Genomic DNA, 8,554 nt, shown 5'->3' with positions numbered 1-8,554 from the left:
TAATATGTTACTTTCAATAGGCTTAAAATAAAAGGGTATCCCATCAAGTGAAACCCTAAAAACTTTGATTGCATTTAAAATTTGGGATTGAGAAAAAGATCATGTTCTTTTAATTAAATTTACCAAGAAAAAAATTGTTATATCGAGTCTAAGGTCCTGTCTCGATGTATTTAAATAATTGAACATCCTTATTCTCATTAATTGTTGGTAAGATAATATATCAATCATATTTGTTTGATATATGTGTTTAATTTTCGCTTTATTTTTTCTATGTTTAATATGATTTCAAAAATAAATAGTGGTTGAGCTAATTTTAGAACGAAAGTATTAATATTTCCTAATTTCGATTGGAATAAAAAATGACCTCTTTAAGGCATGAGAGGTTGTTTCTTCTATATAGAAAATAATTTAATACTGCTGTTTTCTGTGCTAAAATACAAGGAGCACGAGTTTAATTTGTTTTATTTTATCTTGTTGTTATTTATACATTTGATTTTAAAATTATTGAAATCTAATGGAAATATAATATTTATTTATTTCGTTTGGAGTAGTGATTGAATGCTTTAAGGTACGAGAGGTCGATTCTGCTCGATAGGAAAAAATTAAATATTATTGTGTTTCATTCTAAAATTATTTGTATGAGATCTTAAATTAAATTAAATTCGAACTTGTAAATTCCATTGCAAAGACAATTAATTAATCAACTTGGTACCGATTTAGGGTGCTGTGAGGGGTGTTAATCATTCCCCACGCCTAACCGACTCCGGAACTCAAACTTTTGGTAACACAAACCGTAAATTCGTTATTTTAATTAAAAATTAATATTTTTATTAAAATGACAAACATGTTTTTGGGTGTCCAATCACACCCTAATCAAATATTGGTGATGACATCTCGAACCGTGTTTTAGTATTAAAAAGTTACCAAATTATTCGAGATCAGAATCTTTTAAAATCACTTTTAAAAAATTAAATTTTTTTAAAGAAAAAAATCGTTTTGACACTATGCGTAAAAATTTTAAATTTTAAATGAAAATCATTATCAATGACAAAAAAAAAAGTAGATTAACCAAATAAAAATAAATTAAGGCTTAGTTATAACGGAAACACTTAAAAATTAAAACAAATAAGAAAAAGTAATAAAGAAATTAATATTCTCCATTCAGATATATTAATTTGAGAAGTAAATGTTTTATTTATGGTTTATTGCGTTTATATTAAATGAATTATTTAGTTAATGAATATATTAACCTAACCTCAAAACAATTAGAAAACAATTATTATGTGTGGTATTCTGATCGGTCGACTGCGTGTCGTACTGGTTTAGAGTGTTACAATTAGAATGACTCACTATCACAACTTTGTATAGACCACTTCCTAATTAGTTTTATGAAATTTAATTCAAATTTCCAAAATCATTGTACGTCCAAACAATTATTATGGCAAATTTCAGAACTAAATGTATGATTTTATTTTAATCATTCCAACATGCTTTTCACCCAAAGTAGTAAAATATGTATGAATTGTCATCACCAACATCATATTTATGAAATTTCAAGAAGCATAAGAAACATAGAGAGTACCACCCTGATGGAATAACACTAAGAAAACTTTTTAACCTAGCTCTCCGCCAAATTTTCTTTCCCTTTTAACTTTTGAAATTTCACTATCTTCCTTCACAAGACAACATGCATACGTGAATATCGACTTAATAAAAGTTCAAAAGAAGCATGTAAATGAACTCAAAGATATACAAAATGACTGCCAAATATTGATAAAGTTTCCTTTAATGACCAAACTCATCAATCCTAAAAACTCCATAATTTCTTCATGAAACCCTTGAATACATGCTTATAATTATTAATGATCGTGATTTTTCGCCTAAACTGAAAAGGATGAATCGTCACAACATATTTATTCCTATCAACACATTTAAAGTTCAGAACAAATAATGTTTACAGCAAGCTATGCATCAAAAATTAAAAATATTATATGGAAATCAATATCAATAACAAAAAAAAGTAGTTTAACCAAATAAAAATAAATTAAGGCTTAGTAATAACGGAAAGCACTTAAGAATATTAAATCAAATAAGAAAAAGTATTAAAGAAAATAATATTCTCCATTCAGATATATTAATTTGACAAGTAAATGTTTTATTTATGGTTTCCTGCGTTTATATTAAATGAATTATTTAGTTAATGAATATATTAACCTCACCTCAAACAAAAGACAAGGAAATGCTCATCCAAAGGTGACTGGAACATACAAATTTCACAACGCCCCTTCCAGAGAGAATAAAGAAGGAAAAAGACTTAAATTGCGGTGAACGTGGATCGAACACGTGACCTTCAGATCTTTAGTCTGACGCTCTCCCAACTGAGCTATCCCCGCACAATAATTTTTATATGAAATCATTCTTCTTCGATTTTGATTTCGTTTACTTTTTTATCGTTCAACCTAGTTTGCGTTTAGATAACTTGCCCGTTTCTACTTTAGCTGGTTATTGCTACAAGCAGAGATTTGGCCTTTTTCTTCTCCTTTTGCAGGTTATAGGGGAAAACAGAAACTAAAAACAAAATGTAAGTTTCAACAGCAATTTGTTCTTATCAACCGCATGGATGCATGCCTTTGTTGTCTTTCTTTCCTTTGTTACCGAACTCGTACGATTTATACTGAATTCTTAAAGTCACTGTCGTTGTTTTTCGAAACATTAAGCTATCTCACTCTAAAATTTATAACTCCCAACATATAGCTCAAAATCAAGCACCGTTTAATTTAAATAAAACTATACTTGTGTACTATTATAGGGGTATAAATTAAGCTCATTTCCTTGTATTTCTTGTGGAAGTTTTAGTGTTTTTTATAGTTGTCGCGGCCGTCTTTCGGGTGGGTCCGGAGTTGGGTTTCGACTTGGATTAAATGAATTAGAGTCGCCACCGACCATTTTAAAAACATTTTAGGTAGGTCGGACACCATCTTACCTGATCTGTGTTGTACCATAAACAGGTCGGGCACCCTTGAACTGCCCTTTCGATACTACGTAGTTTTCAGTTGTCTTTAATTAAGAAAATTGGAAGTTTAAATTACAAGGTAAAATAACGATCCAAATTACATACCTCTAATAGATTAAAAATGTACCCTTAAAAAAAGTCGAGAAACGTATCATACAATGAGGTGATGAAAAATAACTACAATAAGGAAAATAAAATAAAGGAAAAAAATGAAATAAGTAGAAAAGTAAAATAAAAAAAACAGAATAAGAAAAAAAATAAATAAGTAATATAAACAAAATAAAGGAAATGAAAATAAAAATAAAGATGCAATAATAAAGAAAATAAATGAAATGAAAATAATAATATAATATATAAGTAAAAACAAATGAAAAGAAATAAAGAAATTAAATAAACGTAAAGTAAATAAAAATAAAAATAATAATAATAATAATAATAATAATAATAATAATAATAATAATAATAATAATAAATAGTAAATATATATATATATGTATCAAGATAATAATAACAATAAAAAACCAAAACCAAATAAGTAAGAAATAATAAAAATATATATAACTAAATATATGATAAAAAAATAAGAATTAATTGCAAAAACGAAAAGAGATATACATGTGTAAGGGACCAAAATGAAATAAAATCAAAACCATATGTCAAATTCAAAAGTAATCTGGGTTTAAAAATCGGATTTGGGGTTCAAATTGAGCTCTTAAAAAACAGAGAAGACCAAAAGTATAGTTTACCCTTTCCAAAGCAGAAAACACGCGGGTCAAGGATGTGGGTCGGGTTAACACGCAGGTTACATTCGGGTTGGCGGGTCATGTATTTAAACCCAAAAAAATGTTTTAAAATTTTTGTATTTTTCATTACCACGCCGAGGCCCCTTTCCCTTCTTCACTTTCTCTCTCGCTCGTTCTTCGTGGGAAGAACACGAATGGGTTCTCGCATGAACCCAGAAACCGACAGCCTCACGCCACCTCACTGGCCGCCGGTCATCGACGAAGAAACTTTAAAAAACTTTGCTTTTCCGAAAGCCCACAACATCCTTGTTTCAAAAATCAAAGTGTTTTTTTGCAACCGAACCTCGGGGAACCGTAGATCTAAGAGAGAAGATCTTATATTCCCTTGTGTTTTAATCAAAGAAAATAGAGAGCAAAGTCGACGCATGCAAAGCAAAAAGTAACCATAACAAAGGTAAAACGAAACTACCTCTTATTTCACTACTTTTCGAAAGTTTACAAAGTTTGCTTCGATTTCCTCAAGTCTCTAGTGTAATCGTGATATAAATTGTGTGAAATTCGTGTGTCTTCTCTATGATATCCCCCCTCTAGCGGGTTTGATTACATCAATATTTATAGTACACAAAGAAGACTATCGTTAGACTATTTGATTCCAAATCAAATGCTAATTCCGTTTATTGCTTTGTGGTGGCCGAGGAAATCGGCGTCAAATGCGGGTTGTTGGAGCGTGTGGCCATGGAGACCGGAGGCACGGGTGAGGGCATGTTGACCATACAGTGCTGGCTGGGAGAGGCTTGCTAGGCTTCTGGAAACTTTAGCTTCAACGGGCTACTGGATTTGCTAGGCCACGTGTAGTCTGGTTCTAGGCATGACAGAGTGTAAAAATATATGTCAATATGTGTGAGACATGTGTAATAAAAAGTATATTATATAATATAACTTATAATGTATATATTATATAATATTTAACGAACTAAATTTGGTGTCTTCAGCTGCCCCTCTTTGCTCATTATCGTGTAACAAAACTAGAGCAAAGATTAAAAGACACAAATTTTGGCCATATCGAATATCCTATTGAGCTATGCTGTAAATTTGATTTGCCTCCGATTTGAATGACATGATTCAGATGATGCTTCAAGAGAAGTTATCTCAAAAGAGACAGAATTCGTTTAAAGGGAAACGATCTCAAAGATATTTGTTTTTTCATGAGAAACGGTCTCAAGGTAAACAAAATTTTGTTTTAAGGGAAATAAATTCAAAGATTTTGTGTTTCAAAAGAAACCGTCTCAAGGGAGACAAAAATTTTCAAGAGAAACAGTCTCGAGAGAGACGAAATGTGTTTAAAGGAAAACAAATTAAAAGATTTTGTTTAAAGGGAAACTGTCTCAAGAGAGACAAAATTTGTTTCAAGGGAAATAGATTCAAATATTTTGGTTTCAAGGGAAACTGTCTCAAGAGAGACAAAAAATTTTAAGATAAAATGTCTCAAGAGAGACAAAATTTGTTTTAAGAGAAACTGTGTCAAGAGAGATAAAACTTTGTTTCAAGGAAAACAAATTCAAAGTTTTTGTTTCAAGGGAAACCGTCTCAAGAGAGACAAAATTTGTTTTAAGAGAAAATGTCTTAAGAGAGATAAAATTTGTTTTAAGAGAAACTATCTCGAGAGAGACAAAAATTTGTTTTGAGTAAGTTAGTCTTGAGCGAGGCGACCCCTTGTTTTGAGAGAAACAATCTCAAAGGTGATCGATAATCCGCTTGTTCATGCATGTTAAAGAAATCCTTTCAAAAGCTTTAATCGTTGACCTAATGAAGTCAAATATGCGGATGGCATGTTTTTTGTGACACTAAATCACTTTATCAGGCATGATATCCTTCTTTGTGAAGTTGAAATCGTGGATGGCTCATTCGTTGTGAAATTGAGCCTTTAATTGGATGTTCTTTGTTATGAAGTTCAGATGCACACTTGTAAATTGAACTTCTTTTGAGTTCAATATCTTTCACTGAGAAGTTGAAATTGACTCTAGCATGAATCTGCAAAATTATGCACATTATGCGATGCTATGGATGTGATGCTCTTATTTATGCCTAAAATGTATATGCAAAACATGTTATTTTAGGGTTTGGATAGAAATCTCAATCCCTGGTTATCAGTCTTGATGACTTTTGATGCTGGAATCTTGAATTTCTGATTCTTGATCTTGGATTCTTCAATATGCTTAAAACATAATGTTGCTCTGTGAAGGGAATAATTGTGTGAGCAGTCTCCATTCTATCTCTGACTTAGTTTGTCTTCATTTCCACCAGGTATACTCTTGCAAACCTCTACCTAAGACAATTTATTTTCCTTGCTCCAATAAATTTTGCCCAAAAAATTTGGCTTCTCCTACCCCAGTTTCAATCTTGAGATTCAGAGAGACATTCGTTGATTTCCAAGACATGCTTCCAGAGAACTCATCTAGTTTGAAAATGCTTTTTTTTTCTTCGAATTTTCAAAATTTTGAAAAATATTAAAAGGAGTTTTGAAAAATATTGCCTCCTTCTAGGTTTCACAATTGAAGCAAATCATAAAACAAGTGTTTATTGGATGTCAAAAGAATCAAATTCTGTTTTAAGCTTTGATAGCTGCAAACCTTTGACAAATATCAAGATCAAAAAGTTGGTTTAGATTTGGGTTATTAAGGTTTGTTTCATCAATTCGATCATCGTGAAGATCATGTCATACCCTTTTTTTCTTGATTTGACATTTTGATCGGAGGCGAACAAAATGACACAACTAGCATAATCAATGGCTAGACCTTTCAGAATACTTCTGTTTCAGTTCTCTGAAATCTTCCATTTTTTCAAGTTTTGTAAGCTCCTCTAGCGAAGGTAGTGCGGAAATATAGGTATAAAAATGAGATTCTTGAGTGCTCGTGTGTATTTGACTATAACAGGTGTTCCTTAACTCCCTTAGTCCATTTTTACTGAAACTCCTTATTTAAATTAAATGGCTAGCTGGATCCATAAAGTTGGGGCGTTTTACCAATTGCTCCAGAGGGACAGCTCCATATATAAATACCTTCATCAGGTTAGCTGAATCTTATGCATAAAACTGGGGCGTTTAACCAATTGCCTTAGAGGGACAGCTCAAGCTTTATTGTATAGTATAATCGCCTTTATCAGGCTAGCTGAATATTATCCATAAAGACGGGGCATTTAACCAATTGCTCTAGAGGGACAACTCAAGATTTATTGTATATATAATATTATAATGTGGGTATACGGGTCCAATTTCTTAAGTTTCTTAAGAAGAGCCTGTTATAGTCTAGGTGTTTTTGAAGGTCAAAAAATCTCATCGTTAGAGTTCAATTCCCAAGCAACTAACCTAAACTAGATTTGCTTACTCGACTATTCCATCTGTGAAGACCATTATCAATACTAAACATCATAAACAAAGGTATAAACGAATTAGTTTTGCAATCTCATGTGCTAGTCGCCCCATTCTGTTTGCTCTTAATACGTGTCTGAATGCCAAACCTTGGATGGACTCTTCATGAGAAGAGAAAACTTAGCTCGGTAAGAGAAAAACATGTAGTCTCATGTATCTTTTAAATTAGGACCAAGGGGTCTTTGTTTTCCAGGGTTCAATCTTGTCATTTGTCAAAGATTTATAACCTCAATTATTAAACGACTTTTAATTAAGGTGATATTCAAGGAATTCAAGATTAAAATTTGCTCATTTCCTAAGAAAGAAGTATTTTATTTAAAATGTTTAAACGTCAAGTGACTTAAAAACGTTCACGCATAAGAAGTACGAAAGAAAACAAGTTCGAACAAGATGATATGCTTGATAATGCAACAAAATTCCTGATGGATGCCCCATTTGACTCTCGATCAGAATGCCCCATTACACATTGAAAGTCCATGCCCCTAAATCGATCAGATCTTAGACCTTACGTTTCAATGCCCTATAGTTCTCAGTGGAGTGCCCTGAGCTCCCAATGTGATAGCTTCATATGGCGTTAATATCATGGCCTTCAGGATATGGGTCCTCTAGGTTTGGATTGAACCGGAGTCATAAGAATCTTCTCAACTAGTGTTGGGAGTAACTCCTCATATGTCATTGGGATTGGATCGATGCGAATCTTTTCTTTCCACAGTTTTGTCTGAGTTTGTTTAGAAGTACCAGATGGTACAACATTAGTGGAGATCATAATACCTTTATTAGTGTTGTAGGTGCTGACTTTGTTGAGCTCTCTTTCTTTATTATTCATGGGAGGCTTCTTACTGGAGTGCTCTCCCTCAATTTTCCATTGTTTTATATGTAGCTCGATCATCTCACCATCCATGACTAGATTTGAGAAACTTCCCGATGTGATTGCCACCAGGTGCCCGAAGTAAGGTGCCTTCAGGGTTTGTACAAACAACTTCCTGGTTTCCTTTGCATCCAAAGATGGATGAACTTGCATAGCCAAATCCCTCTATCTCTGTGCGTATTGTCGGAAACTCTCATTGTGTTCCTTCTCCAGACTTTGCAACATAACCCAGTCTGGTCTCATATCGTTGATATACTTATACTGCTCCAAGAAAGACTTGGCTAGATCTTTCCATGTCTTGATATGAGTTTGGTTGAGCTGGTTGTACCACCGGATAGCTGAACCGGACATGCTCTCCTGGAAGCAGTGGATCAGGAGTTGGTCATTTCCCCCATATCCTGTCATCTTCCGGCAGAACATAGTGATATGGGCTGAAGGGCAGCTGTTCCTGTCAAACTTCTCAAACTCGGGAACTTTAAACTTTGGTGGAAGCACCGAATATG

At 32.9% G+C, this 8,554-nt stretch overlaps 1 non-coding gene across 1 annotated transcript; it reads right to left on the bottom strand.

The window, feature by feature from the left end:
- Positions 1–2,320: 2,320 nt before the first annotated feature.
- Positions 2,321–2,393, bottom strand: TRNAF-AAA. Its single transcript has one exon. It is a non-coding gene; the product is annotated as a tRNA-Phe (tRNA).
- Between the last annotated feature and the right edge of the window lie 6,161 nt (positions 2,394–8,554).

This window comes from Hibiscus syriacus, unplaced genomic scaffold (assembly GCF_006381635.1).
Source record: "Hibiscus syriacus cultivar Baekdansim isolate YM2019G1 unplaced genomic scaffold, ASM638163v2 tig00116959_pilon, whole genome shotgun sequence".
NCBI lineage: Eukaryota > Viridiplantae > Streptophyta > Magnoliopsida > Malvales > Malvaceae > Hibiscus > Hibiscus syriacus.
The sequence above is the reverse complement of the archived record's forward strand: the minus strand, read 5'-3'. Positions and strand labels throughout refer to the sequence as shown.